The sequence below is a fragment of the Nicotiana tomentosiformis genome, chromosome 6 (assembly GCF_000390325.3).
Source record: "Nicotiana tomentosiformis chromosome 6, ASM39032v3, whole genome shotgun sequence".
NCBI lineage: Eukaryota > Viridiplantae > Streptophyta > Magnoliopsida > Solanales > Solanaceae > Nicotiana > Nicotiana tomentosiformis.
In genome coordinates this window covers 140,978,121-140,986,516 of record NC_090817.1, presented here as the reverse complement: position 1 = coordinate 140,986,516, position 8,396 = coordinate 140,978,121, and positions in this window count along the sequence as shown.

The window sequence follows — 8,396 nt, the reverse complement described above, 5'->3', positions numbered from 1 at the left end:
AAATCCTCATCTAGCTTTACTTTTAGAATAATCAATTGTCACGACCCCAAATCCACTAGTCGTGATGGCACCTAACCCAACCCGCTAGGTAAGCCAATTATCAACTATCCAATTCTAAAAAAATTAATAAGGCAATTAATTAAAAGAAGATATATATAACTAATACATTTCCCCAAGAACTGGTAGTATAAATCATGAGCTTCTAAGAATAGAGTTTACAAAGCGAAAATAAAATAAATACATAGTCTGTTTGAAAAGTATATAAACAGAATTTTATAGATCTAAGGCTACCACGAACAAGAGGCAGCTACAACCGGGATGCAAGTACATCTTCAATCCAGCTCCCATCGAACACAGCAATATCAACAGCCAATATCTGCACGCAAGGTGAATAAGTGTAGTATAAGTACAACCGACCCCATGTACTTAATAAGTAACAAACCTAACCTTAGGTTGAAATTAGTGACGAGCTAACAAAAAGGTCGGGTACAACACTAATATTACACCACAGTTCACAACAGCATAGTACAATAATAAAAGAGTATCTCAGAAATAAAAGGCTTACTTCGTTCACAGTTCCAAAAGAATAGGCATTTCTTTTCAAATATCTCAGTGAAAACCCAAATCTTTTACCGAAAAAGCCATAGTACGAGTAAGTTTGAAAACTGTGGTTTTTTCCAAAACTCCTTTCAACAAATAGTAAGATGTTTCATTTTCTTATAGCATGAGGAAAGTACTTCTCTATGCCTACATGTCAAGATACAGGTAAAATCATAAATGTCCCCAAAATCGGGTAGCAGAAGAAAATGCATCTTTATGCACGTATCTCAAGTACGCATGTCAAATGCAATGCATCTCAATGATGAGCTCATGTACTCACACTCTCAGAGTACTCAATCTCACTGTCTCGCATTCTCTCTCACTATGCTCAATTCTCAGCATACTCAATCACTCAGCGTTGTACAATACCTGCTGCGGCGTGCAGCCCGATCCATATATGATCATAAGGACTGTTGTGGCGTGCAACCCGATCCACATATATAGTCGGCTGCGCTCATTGGGGGCGTGCATACTCCGGAGGAGCTCCTTCAGCCCAAGCGCTATATTGCTACGGCGTGCAGCCTGATCCAATATTGTTGTAGCGTGCAACCCGATCCAATATTGTTGCAGCGTGCAATCCGATCTAATATATATATATATATATATATATATATATATATATATATATATATATATATATATATATATATATATATATATATCCCGCCTTGTCACGTCGTGCAACCCGATCCATATAAAAATATAATCAATATAATATGCTGCGGCGTGCAACCCGATCCCAAAATGTCACTCTCACTCAGGCCCTCGGCTTCACTCAATCATCAATCTCTCCAGTCTCACTCACGGGCTCACAATGTCATGAAACTAGCCCGACAACAATGATATGATGTATCAATAAAAAATATCTGAGACTGAGATATGGTATGAATTCATGGATATGACTGAGTATGAAATATCAATGAAATCAGTGAGATGACAGTAAGAGACTACCACTATGGGTCCAAACAGTATCGGCATAATGCCTAAACATGATATCTAGTATAATTGACAGCTTAACTACTTTATCACATGGTGAAAACACGGATATCAACATAGTAGGACCACTATACAGTGCCATGGGAACAATATAGTCTCAATTCACATGGTGCACGCCCACACGCCCATCACATATCATGTGCGTCACCTCAATACCAATCACATAACACGTATTTTGGGGTTTCATACCCTCAGCACTAAGATTAGAAGAGTTACTTACCTCAAATAAGCCAAATTCCAACACCGAGTAAGCCAAACGATGCTCCAAAATGCCATACCGTGCGTTTTGACCTCCGAACAGCTCAAAAACTAACCAAAAACAGGTTAAATACATCAAACAATGCTAAAGGAACAAATCTCTATCGAAAAGATCAAATCTTGAATCAAAAGCCCAAAATCGGCCAAAAACCCAACTCGGGCCCACACCTTGGAACCCGACAAAATTTATAAAATTCAACAACCCATTCAATTACGAGTCCAACCATACTAGTTTCACTCAAATCCGACCCCAATTTGATGTTCAAAACTCAAAAATTCATACTATGGAACTTTAGGCCAAAACCCCAAATTTTCTCTATAAAATTTACAATCCAATTACCAAAAACTAAGGTAGATTCATGAAATATACCTAAAATCAAATAGAGAACACTTACCCCAATTCATATGGTGAAAAGTGCCTCAAGAATCGCCTCAATCCGAGCTCCATAGCTCCCAAAATGAAGAAAGAACCAAAGCCCTCGATAATATAGCTTCTGCCCCAGCGATTCCGCATTTGCGGACAATTCATCGCATCAGCGACCACCGCTTCTGCGGTAAAAACTTCACTACTTCGAAAATAGCCTTGCCTAGCAAACTCCGCACCTGCGGAATAATTTCCGCTTCTGCACACTCGCAGGTGCGACTCCTCCTCCGCATCAGCGATGACCTCCAGCCAAGCCTGCTACGCTTCTGTGGCCAATTGTCCACTTCTGTGGACTCGCATTTGCTCCCACTCTTCCGCAGATGTGGAAACACCAGAACCAGAAATCTTAGTAAAAATCCCAAATGTAATGAAATGATCCGAACCTCGTCCGAAACTCACCCGAGCCACTCGGGACCCTGTCCGAATATACCAACAAGTTCCATAACACAATACAGACCTACTTGAGGTCTCAAAACACACATAACAACATCAAAACGACTAATCGCACCTGTCACACCTCCTTTTTCGAGGGGAATAAGGGAGTTTTTCCAATTTAAGTGACATTAATCGAAATGGGATTATTTATTTAATTCAGAGTCGCCATTTGGAATATATATGGTGTCCCAAGTCACCGGTTTATTTTAAATTCCAAATCGAGGAAATTGACTCTATATATGGTCCGCGAACACAAAAAATCGGGTAAGAAATTCTGTTAACCCGAGAAAAGGTGTGTGGCACTCCTGAGTTTCGTAGTTTTAGCACGGTCGCTTTAATCATACATGGCTTAATCAATTTGTTTAATTACTTATTTTTATGACCTATGTGTGTTTTACCCTTTATCGCTTTTAATTATGGCGTTATGGATTTATCTTTGAAAACGGATCACATATGTGTAAATCCGCTTTATTCAATGCGCTAAAAATCATGTCACGTAAACGTGTACAATATTAGTCATGCTTTATTAATTTAAGATTGTTCGGCTGAAGTTGCGCGAACGCATACCCAATTTAATTTTGGAAATCGTGACTATGTCACGAGAACGTATACACAATCACGATAATAAGCTAAGCCGCTCCTAAAAGCATTTCTACGAGTATTCAGTTTAACAATCGTAATCGTGTCACACGAACGTGTACATAATCACGATAATTTGATTAAATGGTGCCTAAAAGCATTTCTACAGACGTTTATAAGTTGTTTACTCTCCTATACTTTATTCGAGATTAAAAACCTATAAGTTATGGGCAGGTGATTATTGTACGTGATTTTTAGACTATTAGAGTAGAAACTTGGGATTAGATATCTCGTTCATGAGCCGACATGGGCCCAAAATGAGGGAATATTTGGTTGTCTGCTAAGCAGGCTCATTTGGAGCCCAATCGAATACCATATAAACAAATATTCTCATATTCAAATCACATATAATCAATTGATAGAGTATTCATGCTTCATCTGATAGATGCCTTGCAACAAATCAGACAACAATAGGATGAATGGGAAAAGAATAACTGTTTTGAAGAACAAATTACAAAGCTTTCTATTCTAAGACTAACTGAAGGTGAATCTTCATTTCAAACATAAACACCAATATATCTATGTGCATACTGCATTCGAATCAGTTTTGTCCAAAATAATTACATCACATGAGACATTAAAGCTGGATATTCATGAGAGTATGAAGGATTAAATGGGCCATTAAGCATTATAGACCACTAAACAGGGTAACTCATAAACCAAAATTCAGCTTTACCACAACCACCAAATCTCAATAGTCCATTCCCAACTTGAATCCTTTGAGACCTCAAACCAAAGACAACCTTAAATTAATACATGTTTGGCAAGTATTTCATATGACAAAACCAGAAAGCATTTAAGCAATTTTGACATGTACATCAGCAGGGAATCACTTTTAATCAATATGAAACTAAGTAAGACCAATTCTTGTTTAAGCTACACATTTAATATTGAATAGGAAAACTAAATCAAAGAAGAACTTAGTGCAGTCGTGTAGCTGAAGCAAGCAATTAGCATACATAGAAAGCTTCTAACACATTTATTGACACTCAAACTTTGTTCATATACTTAAATAGGTACTGCAGTTATGTAGCACATACCTGTTTACAGCAGAACCAAAAATAAAGAACCAGCAGCAAATAGAGCCAAGAAAACCAACTCCAGATCCCAGAAAAGATGAAAAAAGGAGCTTTCTTCTTCTTTTTTATTTTATTTTTTATATATGTTTTCTTTAAAACTCTAAGGCTGGAATCCCAGAAAGTTTTTCTACTCAAAAATGAAAAGGAAAGGAATGGAATTTCTGAAAAAAATGCAGTCAATTTCTGTCTAAAACAGTCTCTAAAATGAAGAAAACAGTGCCAATTTTCAGAGTGTATTTTCGTGTGTGTCTAGTGTAAAATCTGTCTCCCCCCCTCCCCCCACCACTTATATAGAATATGTGAGAGCCCTATGAGGGAAATGAAGATCTGGTATAAAAGAATCTGCCAGCCTTTCCTTAAATTGAGGAAAATGGCATCTTTTGTACCAGAAAATGGACATCTATATCTAATTTCAGCATCTTTTCTAACAGATTTGGATGGTTGTCCCTTTCTAGAAGTTTTTTCTCATGTTCACTTTTTTTTTAACTTCTGAAAGTTCACCCTTTCTACCCGAAAGCTGATCTAATTTCTGGTTTTCTATTGCACTTTAGTCCCTTCTATAAACTTCCCAAAAAAAGAAACTGGACAAGATGCCCTATTTTTAATGCCCTTAAGCCCCCTTGAGTCTCAGTTAATACCAATTAGTGCTTCTATCCCAGATCTACTGTCCTTTTTATTTTTAAGGAAGTCAAACAACAACTAATTAAGCTAAATTAAACAACCAAACTATCGAGCACAAATTAAGCATGAAGCAAGGACTAATTACAATCAGTCAATTAGACAAATGTGCAATTGCAAAACATCAACAAACTATCTAAACTTCAAATTCAGCCAACAACTAATCTTCCAACGATTTTGCTAATAATGAAAGCCTAAACTAAATATGCTGATATTCAAATAAATGGTTACTAACTTAAATAAACCTACTTTTAATTGAACTAATCAAACCAACAACCAGTTTAACCAATCAAGTATTCAATTATTAATCTTCCTAAACAAATGGGCGTGACAGAAACCTAGAAATTAAACTAAACAAGCTTGAATCCTCAGGAATAAAGGAAAAATAAAAAATAAAGAAGAGATGGCTACCCGCTTTGAAGATATTCGAACCAAAAGAGGCGATCGAGTTCTGAAATAATAGTAGTACTTTGTCCTAAATCTGATGGTCATGCAATGAGTTAAAATTAGCATCAATCGATTGCTCTTGTCATGAGCAACCGATTGATGTCAATTTCGTACTCATTAGCTGAAATCTGGGTGAAAACACAAAGAACCGATTGATTTGGATTTCTAGGGTTTTTTTAGATCCGAAATTCGAAGGATTCGGTAGGGGTTTTGGAAAAATTGATTGTGTATCATGAATGGGGGTGAGATGAGGGGTATAGGGTGTGAGTTTGATGGAGTTTGGAATGGCGCCGCTGGCCGGTGAGAGTGAGGGGTTTGGGAGCGGCTTGTTTAAGCTCAGAGAGGAGATGGGGGAAATGAGGGTGGTCTCTAGGGTTTGGGGGGTGTTTGGGCAGTTAAATGAGAAATGGTGGGGAATTCAGAGTCGTTAGATTAGAAATCATGAACGGCTGAGATTACTTGGGGACAAAACGATGTCGTTTAGTTATTGGGCAAAAATGGACCGGGTTTAAAGGAGATTGGGTTGGGAGGATGGAATTGTTTTGGACCGGGTTTAAAGGAGATTGGGTTGGGAGGATGGAATTGTTTTGGGCCTCTTAGGCTTGGCCCAATTCAAAACAAGACAACCTTCTTCTTTCTTTTGTTTTTCTTTCTTTTCCTTATTTAAAAAAAAATCTAATTTCATTAATTAAAATCATAAACAAGCTAAACAAAATCCTAAATTAGACTCTAACTTAATCTATTTTATAGAATTTAATCTTACTTATTTCACTAATTTAACACTAATTAATTTAACACTAAAAGCTAAATTGTAGACATGACTATTATATTTTTGTGATTTTCAATTAATAATGCACTTAATCAAAAATGATTAATCCTAAATGCAATTATGATCTACGTGCTATGAAATGAAGCATTAAACATTTTTGGTATTTTTTCATGACTTTAAAATATAAAGAATGCACAAAAATGCAACTAAATGCAAACAATAATTAAAAAGGAATTCCTAAAATTCTATAACATTAAAACAATTAGAAAGATTTATTTTGTGGATTTTGTAGGAGTATTTTCATTGGGCAAAAATCACGTGCTCACAGCTGCCCCTCTTTGCTCGAAAACATGAAGAGTTTTCGGGCTAAGATAAAGCGAGCAAATACGAGCAATTTTTGCCCGTTTGGACACTCCCTGGGAAGCATTTTGAAAAGGTTTGACTGAACCTTGCTTCAGAGGTTGCCTACATATCCTTGGCTATAAAGGAATCAGGTCAGTGTAGTTTTAGAAGTTTTGGTAGCTGGGACTACCGGGAAGCTATGATTTCACTGCTGCTGCTGCTGCTGAGCTCCTTATTACACCAAAGTCAAATTGCAAAAGACTAACTAAGCCTATCAGCTACGAGTTACAAGATTTCTATCTATAAATCTTTTGAAGCTTGATCTTGAGTCTGTGCTGGTTCTTCATTCAGACTCTGATTTGAATCTTGATGCTTAGTAGTTGTAGGTGCTAGCTCATTCTTTCTTCAGATTTTCGGATCAATACGGGACAATCTTGTGGATTGATTCATGTTTTGGGCGGTCCGCATCTTTTCTCCGCCTCTGCACTTTGCTTTCAACTCTTTTATTTTTCTTCTTTTATTTTGGACTAAGACTTCTTCTTTTGGTCATTTCGAATCATGTGCCTCGAGGTATAACCTACTTAGGCATCAAAACAAACGAACGAAATTTTTCTACCCCAGTTTTCACTAGGAAAATTTTATTAGTTATTGTAACGAAATTCTATACGACTTCATTATTGAAAGCGATAAAAAGGGTAGGAGTGGTGTACCTGGAGGAAACATAGACTAGGGAGTGGAGACCCTATGTTGGTATCAGGTTAAGCTGGCATCAACTAGGGAGTGGAGACCCTATATTGGCATCAACTAGGGAGTGAAGACCCTATGTTGGCGTCAGCTTATGATGGCATCAACTAGGGAGTGGAGACCCTATATTGGTATCAACTAGGGAGTGGGGACCCTATGTTGGCATCAAGTTATGTTTGCAATAGGTTATGCTGGCATCAACTAGGGAGTGAAGACCTTATATTAGCATCAACTAGGGAGTGAAGATCCTATGCTGGAATCAGGTTATGCTGGCATCAACTACGGAGTGGAGACCCTATATTGGCATCAACTAGGGAGTGGGGATCCTATGTTGGCATCAGGTTATGCTGGCATCAACTAGGGAGTGGAGACCCTATATTGGCATCATCAACTAGGGAGTGGAGACCCTATGTTGGCATCAACTAGGGAGTGGTGACCCTATATTGGCATCAACTAGGGAGTGGAGACCCTATGTTGGCATCATTAACTAGGGAGTGGAGACCCTATGTTGGAAAATCATCAACTAGGGAGTGGAGACCCTATGTTGGCATCAGGTTATGCTGGCATCAACTAGGGAGTGGTGACCCTATATTGGCATCAGGTTATGCTGGCATCAATTAGGGAGTGGAGACCCTATGTTGGCATCAACTAGGGAATGGAGACCCTATGTTGGAAAAAAACAGCTAGGGATTGGAGACCCTATACTACCATGATTTTGAATATTATTTTTTTTTCCCATCATTTTCATCATTGTATCTTATTTCTTTTCTTTTTACTATTTCAAAGAATGGGTAAATGCAAATAGAATTTTAGAGAAAACCTCCCTTTTTGAGTTGTTGCTGCAAAGCTGTTTCTAGCCCTTGCACAATTTCTTTTTGGTTGCACCTGCTTCTTGTTTTTCAAACAAAGAACAATTTGTCAGTTTGAAAAGGTGGTTGGTTTTGTGGCCTTGAATGTTTCGGTCACTTGATCTCGGCCCGGCTTC